The following is an 18,649-nucleotide window of genomic DNA, read 5'->3' on the forward strand; positions in this document are numbered from 1 at the left end:
ATCCTGACACACACACACACACGCATCTGTATTCAGTGAAACTGGCCCTGACTAATGAGGAGGACAGCATACTACACTAATTGGTCATCTGGTTGGTTGATAATATGGGGTTGTTGAGCAGTCTTGCCATTGGCTGAGATGTATGGGAAGATATTGTACTGTGTTCTTGATGAGATGAGAATATGACATATTTTCATGATTCAGTTACAGGCTCTTTCCTGATGATTCACACTGTATTAAGCCTGTAATAAGGGTCCATTTGGAACACCATTTCCATTTCCTCACACAAAGTAATATCCTGTAATGTTAGATAGTGAGTGGCAACAGGATGGACATAGTCTCCCATAGTCAGCACCACCACCATCCTCTGTGGGATTTCACCACCACTTTCACACAATACCAAGGTCATGGGGATAGTATTATGAACTCCTGGTGCACACTGGCTCTGTTCCCATTCATTGTTTGAGGGGTGCTGTGTTCTGTTCCACTCCAACTGCCAAGGAAACATACTGTTGACAGGATGTTCAGGAGAGTGAGTGAGCAACACATAGCTAGACTGGTCCCAGATCTGTGTTTTGTCAACTATTAGTGTCATTTGTCAGACCAAACATTGTGAAAATGCATGACCATAGGAGTTGGCAAGACCGCACAAACAGATCTGGGACCAGGCTAAGCCTAACCAGGCTAGCCCTTGGAACCGCCAGCAGAGTCAGGCAGGCTTATGAATCAATAAGTAAGCATGCCATATTTCCCCCCCAAAGCATTATAGTAAGTGGATCCATGATGCATGCTTGAGTGTATGTCATCAGTTATTGGCCGATAATCCCGTAAATCTCCAGAGGCCTGGTGTCCAGTGGAGGGGACGGACTGGACAGGTGGCTGGCGAGAGCATGTTAGAGAAATTAGGGTTGTTGTGATTTACAACCATTAGCTTAATCCATGCAGATCTGATCTGTCAGTTACTCTACAGGAAGAAGACCGCAGTGTCCCTGTACGACTTCATATGTGTTGCTGTATGTGGACAAGCTCAAATAGTAGCTGGGAAGGTCAAGCATACAATAGATATTCAATCTTGCCGCCACTCCCCCTTTTAAGATCAGAGTGACACATTACAACATCAGATCATCTGAGAAATCTCCAGGTTAACTAGCTATCTTGTAATCCTCCCTACCCGCTACCTCTGCCACCGCTGTTGAAGAAAATCCTAGAGGAAACACTGTAAGGGAATGCTTAAAAGTTGTAGTAACATACAAAACTGTTCATTATGAATCATCTTGCTGCTGACACTGCTGCTAGGTGATAAAGATGTTGATATGATGCTTTTCTGAAAGCAGGAAACTGACACACGTGCCTTGGCCAATCGCTTCTTTCTCAGGAAGGTCAATGTTTTGATGGCCTGCTACCAGCCCCCACCGCATAGAAAGAATAACTAGAACGGACATTGCCAGTCAAGTCAACATTCTGGTGACTACATTTGGGATTTGAGGCCGTGTGGCTGGAGGGCATCTGTGATGATAAGCCTCTGGCTAAGGCCTCAGGAGGGCAGGAGAAAGGGTTTTCCTTTCTAGTGATTCTATTTCCATGTCCTCAACACCTCCCCTGGCTTTCTCCTGCCCTCCTGAGGCCTTAGCCAGAGGCTTATCATCACAGATGCCCTCCAGCCACACGACCTGAAATCCCAGCAGATTCCCAGATAAGCCCTGGTGCTTTGGTGCTGTCCTCCCCGCCAGGCACTCCCCAGTGTTTAGTCCCCTCACTGAAATTGACAGCTCAGTGTTAACAGCCAAATCCCCCAGGGACGAGGGAAGAATGGCTGCCTATCAGGTTATCCAAACAGTTCAGAGTCTCAGAAAAGATGCCATTAAAAGTAACAATAGAACAATAACAATGACCAGTGTAGAATGGAGAAAGAGATGTGGCGTTTCATAATGAGTAAAAAGGTTTTGTGGGTCAGAATGGATTTTTGGCAAGAGGGATTTTAGTGTATTTTAGTGCCGAATGAAAGCAGTATTATACAGACATCTGCTTGAAAGCTGTCCCCAAGTTACAGCTTTTAAATATTAGTGGAAAAGGCTGACACAGGAAAGAACATTCTCAGAGATTCAGTTTGGATAAGAGAACAAAATATGGTCTTTTCATAAGAGCATTTTCAATAAAAAATTGAGGTTAGTCATGGGACATTTTGGTTGAGATTTTAAACGATATTTCAGTATAATAATAGTGTTTGACAGATTATTGTAGCACTGCATCAATCATTCAATGTTAATGCTTGGTACTGTGTTACTGCTGTAACTGCACAGGTCATTTGACCCATAAATCTGTCTGTCAGACATTTTCTCTGTCTGAACGGTTGCTAAAATTAGATGATCCAGATGTTTTGCCTATTTGTATGGCTTACAGTGACCTCGGCTAGGTTAAAGTTGGCCATGATGTTACTTTCATTATTCAGGCATCACAAAATCTCCAAAAGGGGAACGAATGGCGCCGGAGAAGATGGCTGGCGTTTTACAGCCCTCTAACCAATTGTACTATTATGTGTGTTTTTCCGCGTTATTTGTAATTTATTCTGTACATAATGTTTCTGCCATCGTCTCTTATAACCAAAAAGAGCTTCTGGATATCAGGACAGTGATTACTCACCTCGTATTGGACAAAGATTTTTTCTTCAACAAGTCGGACGTGAAGGATATCCTACAGACACCCGACAAGGCCCAAATCCCTGTCATTCGCATGAGAAAGAGACAGAGATATCGTGGACATAGGTCGGGGTGCCTTGTAAGGATCCGACAGCGAGCGAGTAAACTGCCTCTTCCATCAATCCTATTAGCCAATGTTCAATCATTTGGGAATAAATTAGATGACCTAAGATTACGGCTATCCTACCAACGGGACATTAAAAACTGTAATATCTTATGTTTCACCGAGTCGTGGCTGAACGACGACATGGATAACATACAGCTAGCAGGCTATACGCTACATCGGCAGGATAGAACGGCTGACTCCGGTAAGACGAGGGGTGGCGGTCTGTGTATATTTGTAAACAACAGCTGGTGCACAAAATCAAATACTAAGGAAGTCTCGAGGTTTTGCTCGCCTGAGGTAGAGTATCTTATGATAAGCTGTAGACCACACTATTTACCAAGAGAGTTTTCATCTATATATTTCATAGCTGTCTATTTACCACCACAAACCAATGCTGGCATTAAGATTGCACTGAATGAGCTGTATAAGGCCATAAGTGAACAGGAAAACGCTCATCCAGAGGCAGTGCTCCTAGTGGCCGGGGACTGCAGGGAAACTTAAATCCGTTCTACCTCATTTCTACCAGCATGTTAAATGTGCAACCAGAGGGAAAAAAACTCTAGACCACCTTTACTCCACACACAGAGACGCATACAAATCTCTCCCTCACCCTCCATTTGGCAAATCTGACCATAACTCTATCCTCCTGATTCCTGCTTATAAGGAAAAACTAAAGCAGGAAGCACCAGTGACTCGGTTAATAAAAAAGTGGTCAGATGACGCAGATGCTAAGCTACAGGACTGTTTTGCTAGCACAGACTGGAACATGTTCCGGGATTCTTCAGAAAGCATTGAGGAGTACACCACATCAGTCACTGGCTTCATCAATAAGTGCATCGATGACGTTGTCCCCACAGTAACCGTACGTACATACCCCAACCAGAAGCCATGGATTACAGGCAACATCCGCACTGAGCTAAAGGTTAGAGCTGCCGCTTTCAAGGAGCGGGACTCTAACCCGGATGCTTATAAGAAATCCCGCTATGCCCTCCGACGAACCATCAAACAGGCAAAGAGTCAATACAGGACTAAGATTGAATCGTACTACACCGGCTCTGATGCTCGTCGGATGTGGCAGGGCTTGAAAACTATTACAGACTACAAAGGGAAGCACAGCCGCGAGCTGCCCAGTGACACAAGCCTTCCAGACGAGCTAAACCACTTCTATGCTTGCTTCGAGGCAAGCAACACTGAAGCATGCATGAGAGCACCAGCTGTTCCGGATGACTATGTGATCACGCTCTCCGTAGCCAATGTGAGTAAGACTTTTAAGCAAGTCAACATTCACAAGGCCGCAGGGCCAGATGGATTACCAGGACGTGTACTCCGAGCATGCGCTGACCAACTGGCAAGTGTCTTCACTGACATTTTCAACATGTCCCTGACTGAGTCTGTAATACCAACATGTTTCAAGCAGACCACCATAGTCCCCGTGCCCAAGGACACTAAGATAACCTGCCTAGATGACTACCAACCCGTAGCACTGACGTCTGTAGCCATGAAGTGCTTTGAAAGGCTGGTCATGGCTCACATCAACACCATTATCCCAGAAACCCTAGACCCACTCCAATTTGCATACCGCCCCAACAGATCCACAGATGATGCAATCTCTATTGCACTCCACACTGCCCTTTCCCACCTGGACAAGAGGAACACCTACGTGAGAATGCTATTCATTGACTACAGCTCAGCATTTAACACCATAGTGCCCTCAAAGCTCATCACTAAGCTAAGGATCCTGGGACTAAACACCTCCCTCTGCAACTGGATCCTGGAGAAGCTAAGGATCCTGGGACTAAACACCTCCCTCTGCAACTGGATCCTGGACTTCCTGATGGGCCGCCCCCAGGTGGTAAGGGTAGGTAACAACACATCTGCCACACTGATCCTCAACATGGGGGCCCCTCAGGCGTGCGTGCTCAGTCCCCTCCTGTACTCCCTGTTCACCCATGACTGCATGGCCAGGCACGACTCCAACACCATCATTAAGTTTGCCGACGACACAACAGTGGTAGGCCTGATCACCGACAACGATGAGACAGCCTATAGGGAGGAGGTCAGAGACCTGGCCGTGTGGTGCCAGGATAACAACCTCTCCCTCAACGTGACCAAGACAAAGGAGATGATTGTGGACTACAGGGGGAAAAAAAGAGGACTGAGCACGCCCCCATTCTCATCGACAGGGCTGTAGTGGAACAGGTTGAGAGCTTCAAGTTCCTTGGTGTCCACATCACCAACAAACTATCATGGTCCAAACACACCAAGACAGTCGTGAAGAGGTAATGACAAAGCCTATTCCCCCTCAGGAGACTGAAAAGATTTGGCATGGGTCCTCAGATCCTCAATAAATTCTACAGCTGCACCATCGAGTGCATCCTGACTGGTTGCATCACTGCCTGGTATGGCAACTGCTCGGCCTCCGACCGCAAGGCACTACAGAGGGTAGTGCGTACGGCCCAGTACATCACTGGGGCCAAGCTTCCTGCCATCCAGGACCTCTATACCAGGCGGTGTCAGAGGAAGGCCCTCAGAATTGTCAAAGACTCCAGCCACCCTAGTCATAGACTGTTCTCTCTGCTACCGCACGGCAAGCGGTACCGGAGTGCCAAGTCTAGGTCCAAAAGACTTCTCAACAGCTTCTACCCCCAAGCCATAAGACTCCTGAACAGCTAATCATGGCTACCCAGACTATTTGCACTGCCCCCCCACCCCCACCCCATCTTTTTACGCCACTGCTACTCTGTTAATTATTTATGCATAGTCACTTTAACTCTACCCACATGTACAGTGGGGGAAAAAAGTATTTAGTCAGCCACCAATTGTGCAAGTTCTCCCACTTAAAAAGATGAGAGAGGCCTGTAATTTTCATCATAGGTACACGTCAACTATGACAGACAAAATGAGATTTTTTTTCTCCAGAAAATCACATTGTAGGATTTTTTATGAATTTATTTGCAAATTATGGTGGAAAATAAGTATTTGGTCAATAACAAAAGTTTCTCAATACTTTGTTATATATGCTTTGTTGGCAATGACACAGGTCAAACGTTTTCTGTAAGTCTTCACAAGGTTTTCACACACTGTTGCTGGTATTTTGGCCCATTCCTCCATGCAGATCTCCTCTAGAGCAGTGATGTTTTGGGGCTGTCGCTGGGCAACACGGACTTTCAACTCCCTCCAAAGATTTTCTATGGGGTTGAGATCTGGAGACTGGCTAGGCCACTCCAGGACCTTGAAATGCTTCTTACGAAGCCACTCCTTCGTTGCCCGGGCGGTGTGTTTGGGATCATTGTCATGCTGAAAGACCCAGCCATGTTTAATCTTCAATGCCCTTGCTGATGGAAGGAGGTTTTCACTCAAAATCTCACGATACATGGCCCCATTCATTCTTTCCTTTACACGGATCAGTCGTCCTGGTCCCTTTGCAGAAAAACAGCCCCAAAGCATGATGTTTCCACCCCCATGCTTCACAGTAGGTATGGTGTTCTTTGGATGCAACTCAGCATTCTTTGTCCTCCAAACACGACGAGTTGAGTTTTTACCAAAAAGTTATATTTTGGTTTCATCTGACCATATGACATTCTCCAAATCCTCTTCTGGATCATCCAAATGCACTCTAGCAAACTTCAGACGGGCCTGGACATGTACTGGCTTAAGCAGGGGGACACGTCTGGCACTGCAGGATTTGAGTCCCTGGCGGCGTAGTGTGTTACTGATGGTAGGCTTTGGTACTTTGGTCCCAGCTCTCTGCAGGTCATTCACTAGGTCCCCCCGTGTGGTTCTGGGATTTTTGCTCACTGTTCTTGTGATCATTTTGACCCCACGGGGTGAGATCTTGCGTGGAGCCCCAGATCGAGGGAGATTATCAGTGGTCTTGTATGTCTTCCATTTCCTAATAATTGCTCCCACAGTTGATTTCTTCAAACCAAGCTGCTTACCTATTGCAGATTCAGTCTTCCCAGCCTGGTGCAGGTCTACAATTTTGTTTCTGGTGTCCTTTGACAGCTCTTTGGTCTTGGCCATAGTGGAGTTTGGAGTGTGACTGTTTGAGGTTGTGGACAGGTGTCTTTTATACTGATAACAAGTTCAAACAGGTGCCATTAATACAGGTAACGAAGGGAGGACAGAGGAGCCTCTTACAGAAGAAGTTACAGGTCTGTGAGAGCCAGAAATCTTGCTTGTTTGTAGGTGACCAAATACTTATTTTCCACCATAATTTGCAAATAAATTCATAAAAAATCCTACAATGTGATTTTCTGGAGAAAAAAAATCTCAATTTGTCTGTCATAGTTGACGTGTACCTATGATGAAAATTACAGGCCTCTCTCATCTTTTTAAGTGGGAGAACTTGCACAATTGGTGGCTGACTAAATACTTATTTTCCCCACTGTACATATTACCTCAACTACCTCAACTAGCCGGTGCCCCGCACATTGACTCTGCACCGATACCCCCCTGTATATATAGCCTCCCTACTGTTATTTTATTTTACTTGTGCTCTTTTTTCTCAACACTTTTTTAGTGTTGTTGTTTTATTTTACTTTTTTATAAACAAATAAATGCATTGTTGGTTAAGGGCTGTAAGTAAGCATTTCACTGTAATGTCTACACCTGTTGTATTCGGCGCATGTGGCCAATAGAAGTTGATTAGATTTGATTTGAATGACTTGACAATGTCAGAAAAAGCAAAGAAGTAGCCTCTGTATAAAGTTCAAGCTCGATCTTTTGATGTCGGTGAAAAGGCTCAGCCCTCTCTTCCTATTTCTTTGACATACTAAGATGTAGTTTTATGATATTATTGACAATTTAGTGCTTTCATTTGTTGTACTACAGTAAATATTCATAAAGGCTTGTCTCTGCAGTCTTAATGGTAATGTGCTGGACCAGGAAGAGCGGGAACTTTAGCCTCCCTGCACTGTTGCCGCTCATAACAATAGTGCTCTGTCTCTCAGACGTGTGGGTGTGCGGAGACTGACAGGATGGCTCTGTGGTCTTTGGCAGCCCCAGTCATCCAGCCAATCCATCTCATGAAGGTTCGTGTCATCTGAGCCCTCCGTGTGATCAGACAGGCCAGGGGCAGCTGCTCTCCCCTGGGGTCAGGACACCCTCTCAGGGTCACACCCGGGTCAGAGCAACAGTGACACTGTGACTAATTACACTATTAAGTGCCAGGGATTTATTAGCTGTAGTTTCTCCAGATTAATGCAGGAGGTCATTGATTGGTGTATGATTGATAGTTATCATAATCGATTCATGCTAATTGATAACTTGCTTCGTGCATTGATAATAATTTAGTGTTGCTTAGATTTCCCGGCTGAAAGGAAGTTGCCATTTTAGGTGTGCAACATTTGACACAGAAATGCAATCTGTCACCATGGCTTTCAGACTGAGTGAAACATTTTAGCTGAGGTGATTCGATAGCAGCTTTTACCCTGAAGTGTGAAAGTGTTGCTTTATAGCAGAGATGGGAGGTGGAACATTCCTCCAGTGATAGCCATGTAAAGACCTCTGACGCAGATGCTTCACAGGATAATGGACTGCATGGAAAGGGCAATGAGGAGCCTGGAGAGTTAATGAGGCGTTACCTGTCAGTGTGTCTTTTTGAAGTACATCCCCATGCCAAGCAGAAGACACTGGGTGATATAGTAGTCTCGCGTTGGCTCTGGGTGCTGAGATTATTGATTTAGAGACCTCTCTGCATTGAGGTCATGAAGAATTTACTGTTGATGCAAACAGCATAGCCCTGCTACACACTAGTTCAAAGCTGAACTCAACACTTGTAGTTCGTTTTTTATTTAAGGTTTGGCTAAAGGCTAAATGTCACTGTTCTTAGATTTTCATATTTACCTCGGTCCAGAGACCATAGACTTCTACAGACAGAGTTTGTAAAGAACTGACAAATGCTCACTTTCAACGTACAAGTCATGTTCAAATTAACTGCTGGACTGGAATAGAGTGTTGTTTTCTGAATTTCTTGGACTGTTTTGAAGAGTTTGAACAATGACCAGGCAGCTGTGGCAGCAGTATGGCAGGAAGGTTAGGAACAGAACATCGTTCTCATGGGCCAGAGGGGGCTTATTTGGTTTGAATGTCTCAGCTGAAGAATGTGTCTCTGTTCTCTGTTCTCTCTATGGGCATATTGAGAAGATGGGATGCATGTGGTCAGATTAAATGAAAAATATCTCCTCAGCTCCATCTCTGGGACTTGGGCTGCCTGTGAAAGGTTGGTTGTTGTTGAACGCTGCCAGAGTTAACGTCTCTCTTTCTCCCAGGGAGGAACAGAAAGTATGTGCACGCCACGTGCTGTTGAAGGCTCAGCAAGATACTTAGGGTTCCATGTGGTACTGCAGAGTTCCATGTGTTACTATGTAACAGTCTTCTGGCTAACGGCATCCGGAGTACCTTGTTATGGTTTAAAAAAGGAGGGAAACAGGAGGTGGTTTCAACAGATTCACAGCTTCTTATCCAATAGCACAGTGCTAAATCCTTATAGGACAGTGCTAGCCTATACCCTGTGTCCTCTCTGTCACCCATTACATTTCACTCAACAATATCAGACTTTCTTAGACTATTGCTTTTGCCAGTGTGAACACTAGCTCATTATTTCGTGGCAAATGCAGTGTATTTTCTGAATGTCAGCCAGGCCTAGCCCTGAGATGGAGCATTTTGTAATGCTTTAAATGTTTGACTCATTGCCATGGTTTGAGTTTTGGGGCTTTAATGGAATAGATTATAAGATTATATGATAGATATGATGGGAGGTAGCCTAATGCTGGGTTGATGCCAGGATACATGGGTATGGGAGAGGTATCGCTGGGCTGATGCCAGGATACATGGGTATGGGAGAGGTAATTCTGGGCTGATGCCAGGATACATTGGTATGGGAGAGGTAATGCTGGGCTGATGCCAGGATACATGGGTATGGGAGAGGTAATTCTGGGCTGATGCCAGGATACATGGGTATGGGAGAGGTAATTCTGGGCTGATGCCAGTATACATGGGTATGGGAGAGGTAATTCTGGGCTGATGCCAGGATACATGGGTATGGGAGAGGTAATGCTGGGCTGATGTCAGGATACTTGGGTATGGGAGAGGTATCGCTGGGCTGATGCCAGGATACATGGGTATGGGAGAGGTAATGCTGAGCTGATGCCAGGATACATGGGTATGGGAGTGGTAATGCTGGGCTGATGCCAGGATACATGGGTATGGGAGAGGTAATGCTTGGCTGATGCCAGGATACATGGGTATGGGAGAAGTAATGCTTGGCTGATGCCAGGATACATGGGTATGGGAGAGGTAATGCTGGGCTGAAGCCAGGTTACATGGGTATGGGAGAGGTAATGCTGGGCTGATGCCAGGATACATGGGTATGGGAGAGGTAATGCTGGGCTGAAGCCAGGTTACATGGGTATGGGAGAAGTAATGCTTGGCTGATGCCAGGATACATGGGTATGGGAGAGGTAATGCTGGGCTGATGCCAGGATACATGGGTATGGGAGAGGTAATGCTTGGCTGAAGCCAGGTTACATGGGTATGGGAGAGGTAATGCTGGGCTGAAGCCAGGTTACATGGGTATGGGAGAGGTAATGCTGGCCTGAAGCCAGGTTACATGGGTATGGGAGAGGTAATGCTTGGCTGATGCCAGGATACATGGGTATGGGAGAGGTAATGCTGGGCTGATGCCAGGATACATGGGTATGGGAGAGGTAATGCTTGGCTGATACCAGGATACATGGGTATGGGAGAGGTAATGCTGGCCTGAAGCCAGGTTACATGGGTATGGGAGAGGTAATGCTGGCCTGAAGCCAGGTTACATGGGTATGGGAGAGGTAATGCTGGCCTGAAGCCAGGTTACATGGGTATGGGAGAGGTAATGCTGGGCTGAAGCCAGGTTACATGGGTATGGGAGAGGTAATGCTGGGCTGAGAGGAGGAGGCGTAGAAAGAAGACGGTCAGAAGTTCATCCTCACCAGGAAGGAGGGTTGGTTGGTCGTCTCAGTCAGGCGTTCAGCCCACTGGAGTGGTGGCTATGATATCTCCAGTAAAACCCTGTTGATTTAGGAGAGGTCAGTGTGCAGTCAGGCGAGGAAAACATACCAGGAGCCAAAAAAACGAACCCCTGTCTCTACACTCCTCATCCTCTTTCCTCCAGCCGTCCATCTCAATCCAGACAACATTCTGGATTAGCAAGGTTGAGGAAAGGACTCGTCCTTAGCCCACCAGACCACTTCTAATTCCAGAGAAGAGATGAGATATCACTGTTTAGAGCTTCTCTGTCAGGCCAAAGTGAGCTCAGCTGGTCTCTTCATGCAAATAAGCCACACATCCCAGTGCGTGTCTATGGGGAATCTGTGTGGGGGAAAATACTGCACATGCTGTGTTGTCTTCACACTCAACACTCAGGTTTGGTAGACTGTCTGCTTGCTGGCTCCAATCTGTCAGTCTCGATAGGTGTGCCAACTGCCAAATCCTGCACAGGCATCTGTTATAGCTAGGCACATTGGCCAAAGATTGCCGGCTGGGCATGGCAACTTTGGTGGCATGCCTGGCCTAGTGTCCTCCCTTCCCTCTGCAGTGGAAGACAGGCAGACCAGACGTGGTTGGTAGAGGATGGCTGTGCTACTTGTCTCCCGGCCATTAGATTAATCCACCGACTCAGTGCCAATTTTAGAATGTGGGACGGAGTATATTGTTTGTGTGGACTCAAATTGAGCATCATTTCTCACTCTTATGCAATCTGCTCTCATATGATGCAGTCTGACCAAGAGATCCAAATGTGTTATTGCAGTGGTGTATTGTGTTTTTAAACAGATAGTTGATACTCTTGTAGTGTTTCAAAAATCTGTGTCTCATAGCTGAGGGTAGAGGGGTGAATGGGGCGTGTGTTCTGGAGTGTTGCAGAATGTGGAGAACCGTTACGGATTCCCAGGCAGGCGTCCTCATAACTCTCCTCTCTTGTCAGTGAGCCTCCACCCTCTCCTTGTCCTGATAGAGGAGGGAGGCCATATGCCTGGCCTACATTCAAGGCTCAATCCCCCCAATCCCCAGGCCTCTCTGTGTGTGTGTGTGTGTGTGTGTGTGTGTGTGTGTGTGTGTGTGTGTGTGTGTGTGTGTGTGTGTGTGTGTGTGTGTGTGTGTGTGTGTGTGGATGAGCAGGGTTAGGTAGCAGAAAAGGCTGTCATTGTCACTGTAGTCAGAGCTTCTCTCTCTGAGAGCCCTTGGGGAGGCTTGTCATGCAGCCTGGGTGGAACACAGAGAGCTTGGCAGGAAGTAAAGGAATAGCCTAGATCCTTTTGTTATCTTGATCCTGTTTACATTTTCATGTCACACTTTGTTGGAGGCCTATTGCTCTTTTCTCAGCCAAGGGTATGAGAATTATACCTCCATTTTGTTGCAGTCTTTTTCTTCTTGATTTAGATATTCGATTTCTAGCAGTAATTTTCTGATCACCTGTCCCCCATTGGCCAGACTATGTTTTGCTAAGCAATGGACCAACTTGATGTCCATCCCAGCAGTGTGTCTAGCTTCCAACCTGAAAACCACTAGAAAGCCAGTATAATCTGACAGCTAATCCCCAGGAAGGAACTAGCGTAATGGAGACCATGGAGTTCTCTCCATTCAAACTGCTCAATGAGTTGGTGGGCTAGGGGTTGGAGTAAGGTGTATGTGTGTGTGTGTGTGTGTGCGTGTGTGGTTGAGACGAACACCTTAGACACCATAAGCCATCTTAGTCATGTGATTAAAAAATTGCAGTTAAGGCTTGGGCTACATGTTACATGTAATGGAATCAATGCATCAGATGACAGTAGCATGCTCTGTCTCCCAGTGTGGTGTAATCGAAGCATAAATGACTAATTATTTCTGTGCAGATGTGTCAGGTCTATGAGGCCATTAGTGCAGATGTGTGTTGAGGAACGTCTGAGGGTAATGCAGCAGGAGCAGCAGCAGCAGTACACTGAAGTGAGCAATGTTTTACAGTGGGATTTTAGTACAGCACTCTCAGAAAAGAAAACAGTGCAGACTTTAAGAGGTAGTAATATAAAGGCTTCAAGAGGAAAGAGCTTGAGTGAAATGAGAGCTCAGCAACTTCAGGGTTTGTAAGATTTAAACAACACTGAAGATAGCTATTGCACATGTTGGGGGAAGTAAAATATTTTGGAGGCAACTATTGTCTGCTCTGAAAATAGGTAGGGATTTATTTGTTTTAGAAGGGCATAGTTGACATAGTTGGGGGCACCTGTCTGACCCTGCATCACACAGTGGCTAAGCAGAGGAGGTCTGGGCAGGGCATGGGGTATTAGGAGACAAGCAACAGTAACACTTTATTTGGATAGTCCATCTGTAGATGCTCTACAGACTATCTACAGACTATCAGTAACATTTCAACTAACTATCTACTAACCCTAACCCTTAACCCTTATTATAATCCTAAATTTAACCCTTACCATAGCCCTAACCCTTACCCTTATTCTAAACTTAACCCTAACCAAATAAAGTATGACCCAAGAATAACCCTGGATGCAACTTAGAGTGCTAGCTAGCTGCTCAGCAGAGCCGAATGGAGTCCAGGGAGTACTGGCAATCTTCTCAGGGACAGAGACCCATCTCCCCACCAATCACCCATTCAGCCATACACAAGGACCTCAATTAGAGAACTGAAGCAATCAATATACCAACTAAATGCTGTCATCCCCCAGACAGGAAGTACCTTGATCACAATAGGGCCCTCTCAGACTGATGGTAAACAAACCTCTACCCCTTGTCATATCAGATTGTGTTACCCTGTCAGATAATGTCACCCTAATATTACCCCTTCTAAATGATCATTTTAAGAGATATCGAAGGAAAAACATAATTGATGATGGCTTACTGGGCCCCCTGTATAAATCATTAATTGAAGTTGAGATTAAAGAAACTGGGCAGTGAGCAGCATAAAAGTGTTCTCACTCACGGTTGATATCAAACAGTCCAGTGATTACAAAGGATCACTTGAAGCTAATGCTCTGTTCAGTTTCGCAGCTGTTCTCTCTCATTTGTATGCTGGGCTGTCTGAGGGTGTTTGATATCGTTCACTGGTTGATTTGGTCCCCCACTGGGGGTTTGGCTACCAGTAGGTTGGTGCATCTCAGCTGGCGTTTGGTTTGGTAGTGTCTCTGGTTCAATCAGTGTTCAGGGGTCAGTAGCTCAGTTCCTGGTCTCCTCTCCTCTCCTCTCCTCTCCTCTCCTCTCCTCTCCTCTCCTCTCCTCTCCTCTCCTCTCCTCTCCTCTCCTCTCCTCTCCTCTACAGCCCACCAGCTCATTACTCACATAGGGCAGGTCAGGCCACCAGGTACCAGGCCACCAGGCCACCAGGCACCAGGCCACCAGGCAGCTCTGTACCAGGCAAAGCTGGCCCCGGCCCTCCCAACCCTCAACTCTCAGGGGCCTCTGGCTCAGCTGTCAGTCCTCTCCTCTCCTCCATCAAGTCCATATCAGTCTGGCCCTGCCTGCTTACTGATGACAATGATGGAGCTGAAGGCTACATTTTGAAGTTTGGCTGTGCATGGGTGTGTGCTTATGCATATAGGCTAAATGTAAATGCATAGCACCATAATACAACTCCTGCCAAGAACCTCAACTCTCTCCAGGGCAGCTGCCATTTGAATCCAGTTAGGATGAGAAGTGGCCCATGAAAGAAGTAAGGAAAAACAGAGGTTAGTTTGGCATAGTAAACATCACCTCAGCCCTTCCCTTCCTTTCCCTCAGTCAGCATGTCAACAGGCCAACAGCAGCTCTTACTCAGCACAATCTTCATGTTTATTATCAATGTTTTTCTTTTTCTTTTTACACGCACACACGCACACACACACACCACACACACACACTGCTCCAGATCTAGAATGTTCCATGTAAGAAAAAACACTCCCACATTCGTCCTGCTAGGCCAAGCTAGTACCTCCAGCACAGCAATCCATCTGCCGAAACTTGTTAGTGACTAGCTGCCGCTGCACTCATGTCTCGTTTGACTTAATTCTAGGGCTGACACCATTTAGTCGACTGGTCGATTGTTTGGTCGATAGGCTGTTGGTCGACCAAGATTATTTTAGTTGAGCAGTAGCAAATATATTGTAAAAAATGTATGGCACACGAGACACCTGTCTGATTCATTCCTGTCTGAGTGGACTAATCCAGTATCACCAGTACTACATTTACCCTAAATTACCATCATTTATCATCTATAATTTTTGTTTGGTTACGGTCATTTCTGTTAATGCATTAAATATATTATTATTACAGTCTTACCGTTGTCATTGAAGGAGTGGACACATTGTGAGAAAGAAGGCTACACTTATGAGAAAAAGGTTTTGGTCAATTATCAATTTATTCATTGTCTTTTGTTTGGAGCTCTCCTGTCAATCTTGAGTAAGGACACACACCTGATTGCACATATAGAAGTAGGACTAGTCTACCTGGCCTGTGCGCAAATGTAGGCCTGCCTATAAGTGTGCCCATTTGGGGATCTGATACTATTTCTGATTGTCTTAACTCACCATCACTGTGGAGCTTCTCAAAGTAATTTTTTCTTCGCTTCAAAAAGCAAGTAAACAAAGTCTGTTTTTACATCCATTGAGAATGACAATAGTTCCTCAACGTAGCCTATTTCAAAAATCTTTCCAGCTCTCTCCTTTTCGATAACAACTCAGCATGAAAAGTGGAAAAATGTCATGCTCTGATCCGGTGGAAACGTCATAAAATAGGCCTACCTGATTAGCTCTTATCCCTTGAGCAAAATAGCCTACAGCTGTGTCTGTCTGTCAGGAGCTCACTGGCATGGGAAGCTCTGAGGACCCAGAATATTTTATACAATGTTGCAAGTTTGCTAGCACGAGTTAATACAATAGTTGATACAATGTTTCAAGTTCCTTGCAGACAGGCCATGCATAGCCAATGTGTTTTATAGGATATTTATTTTTATCAGGATATTTTCTACCTGCAGGCTGCAATGTTTTTATTTGTTGGCTTTATGTAGGCTATTTTTACATATTGGCAATGGCAATAGAAGTTACTTTTAGATTTTGATCATTTTCATTTAGAATTTTGATTAACCTCATGATATTGATTTTGAGATATGAAGACTTTATTATGAATGAAATTAAACTGAAAATCATAACTGGAATGCTGATCAGTAGAAATGGTTGGATAACTTGGCACTCCAAATGGAAAAGGTTGCCGACCGTTGGTGTAGCGTATTACCGACAACTTCAGGAGCGTAGCGGCAGAATCTGCGAAGACCAGCAGCAGCGGGAGGTAGAGGGTCGGGAACAGTTTTTTTTCTTCTTCTGGTTAGGCTATATTGATCTCTGGCTCCCTCTTTAATAATTTGTGTGTCTTCATTTTTAATCGCAGTGCTTAAAGCATCAGACAAGCTCAGTAGCCTACATATAGTTGATTTTATTCAAACATAGGGTGTGTCTACATATGGAAAAATACACATTAAATGTTGACCAATCGATTGGTTGAAAGAACAGATGACTCTCGGTTGACCAAGATTTTATTTTGTCGGGGACAGCCCTACTTCATTCATATTTCATCGGACATCAGGACACACCAGTCATATACGTCAATGAGGCAGACATAGCACTTCCTTGTGGTGTGAGTGAGGGAACTATAGACATGTTTATTGTTATTGAGTGGCAGTAAAGGTCTATTGATGAGTTACTAACAGCAGTGGTCCATTGATTAAGGGCTACTCAGCACAGGAAGTGGTCGAGGCTGGAACACCATGTTGTGTCATATAACCTTCACACTCCCTGTGTTGTGACTGTGAGTAGAGTAGGGGTCGAATGACCGACTCCCACAATGGGAGCCGCCGCGGCCCACTTCGGGGATGGTTACCATGGTGACGAGCCTAGCGACGCTGTGCGCATCCATTATGGAAGTAATGTGCAGTGAGACGGGGCGATGGGGGTGAAGGGCCTGGGGGCCAGGGGGAGCAGCTGTCCCCCAAGCCAGCCCCGACCACAAAAGAGACACATCTGGAAGGCTAACAGCTGCAGGGGGTCCACTCCATGTTAGCTCTGCTAGGCTACTGTAGAGTAGAGACGTGTTGCCTGCAAGGGGTCCACTCTAGTACTCTACTATGGACAGGAGGAAAGATGTGCTGCGCCTGCGATACAGGAGTTCTTTTAAACTAAAGCCCTGTCCAACCTAGCTTGTCTATGCTTCACTGTTGTCCTTTATTGCCAATAACAATGGTTACTTAATAACAACATTATTGATTAGAAAGGCCTACTGTAGGAACTAGGAAGAGTGTTTACCATTCTTATGTGCTCACAGTCACAAGAAGAACAACTATTTTTTAAAGAAACTTCAGAAAGAGTAAGAGAATATACTGCGGATGCTTTTTTAAATGGGTCACCATTTAAGCGTCAGGCATTGCAGACACATGGAAGAGTAAAAGAAACAGGACATTACAAGGACACTAACTGTCATGCTCTCAGAGGCATGAGCAAAATATAGCTCCACAAAAGCCGAGCTGAGGCTGCCTGGGACCCAGGTGTTATCATGTATTAACAGGGCTGTGTAAAACTGACATCAGCTATGAAAACATTATGAGTTACTCGCAGTAGGATTACTGGTGGGTGCGGTCAGTAGGCCTAAACGTTTCGAAGGGAAATCAGTTTAGGTCATAAACAGAGGAATCAGTTTAGGACCCAGTGTTTCCCATCTCCGGTCCTCCAGGACCCCCAACAGTACATATTTTTGTCCGGGGCTGCAACAGAAATGTGTGCTGTTGGGAGTACTCGAGGACCGGAGTTGGGAAACACAGTTTACTGTAGGTTATAAAAACATAGAGCCATATGGTATTGATTAGGAAGTACCGTTTGGTATTGATTAGGCAAAATGGTTAGAATCCATGAACTTCTTTCTTTATTCCCTGTTTGGAGGATTCATGCATTGTCCAGTTGAATGGGAATACAGTAGTGATAGTAAAGGCTGTGGCTGTGGGGGCAGAGAAGAAGACAGTGGAAGACAAGAGCACGTGGCGTCATATCGCCCCCTGAGCCTTCAGACTTGCATGCTGCAGCCTGAGTCAGCCAACCGGCCTAATCTAGAGGGAGAGGGAGAGTGGGAGAAGGAGGGAGAGAGGAGAGGGAGGGAGGGAGGGAGAGAGGAGAGGGAAAGAAAAAGGCAGAGAGAGAGAGAGCTGCTCTGCAGCACTAGCTCCTCTATCTCCTCTCATTCTAATGGAAAACGTATGAGGTACTCAATGATGCTCGCTGCTAATATGGAGATACATACACAGAGCGCTAAGAGGCAAGAAGAAGCTATGATGTGTTTTCTGATTTACACTGACTGACTCCAGTCAAGTAAAACCTTCCCAGTCACACAGTGAGAAAGCAGCAGATATACTGTAGATCTGTATCTGTTTCACTGAGTTGTTATGATTAGGTTACATCCCTCCTCCCTGATCCCTCCCTATATCACATCACCCTTTCATATGGTCTTGAAGTAATCTCAACCTGTGATATGGACTCCAACCCATCTGAGGAAGCCGCCCCAGTGCACACCCACAGCTGAAGCTTGTATAAACAGTGGTGTGGGCTAGGAGTGGGCTGTGGCTAGGATAGGTCAGGATGGGGCACTCCCTCACGGCAGGGCAGAGGTAGAGGTCCCATATGCTCTGGGGTGTGGTGGTGGCGGTGACTAGATTAGGGTTTTTTGGGGTGTGACTGAACCACAGCTCTACAGAACATCCAGTCACTCTTCGTTATGTCTGAGTTCAATTTTTCCCAGCCAGCGTCTCTCTGTCATTTAGCCAGTTAACACTCCCCAGAGTACTCCCAAACCAGCCTGTATGTCT

General features: G+C 45.7%; 1 protein-coding gene across 1 annotated transcript in view; it reads left to right on the forward strand.

Annotated features, from left to right (window-relative positions):
• The window catches only part of LOC311147804 (arf-GAP with coiled-coil, ANK repeat and PH domain-containing protein 3-like), a 107,445-nt gene that overhangs the window by 36,017 nt on the left and 52,779 nt on the right, over nt 1–18,649 (forward strand). The gene's annotated exons all lie outside the window — the stretch shown is intronic.

Source organism: Coregonus lavaretus (assembly GCF_964263955.1).
Source record: "Coregonus lavaretus genome assembly, chromosome: 20".
Classification (NCBI taxonomy): domain Eukaryota; kingdom Metazoa; phylum Chordata; class Actinopteri; order Salmoniformes; family Salmonidae; genus Coregonus; species Coregonus lavaretus.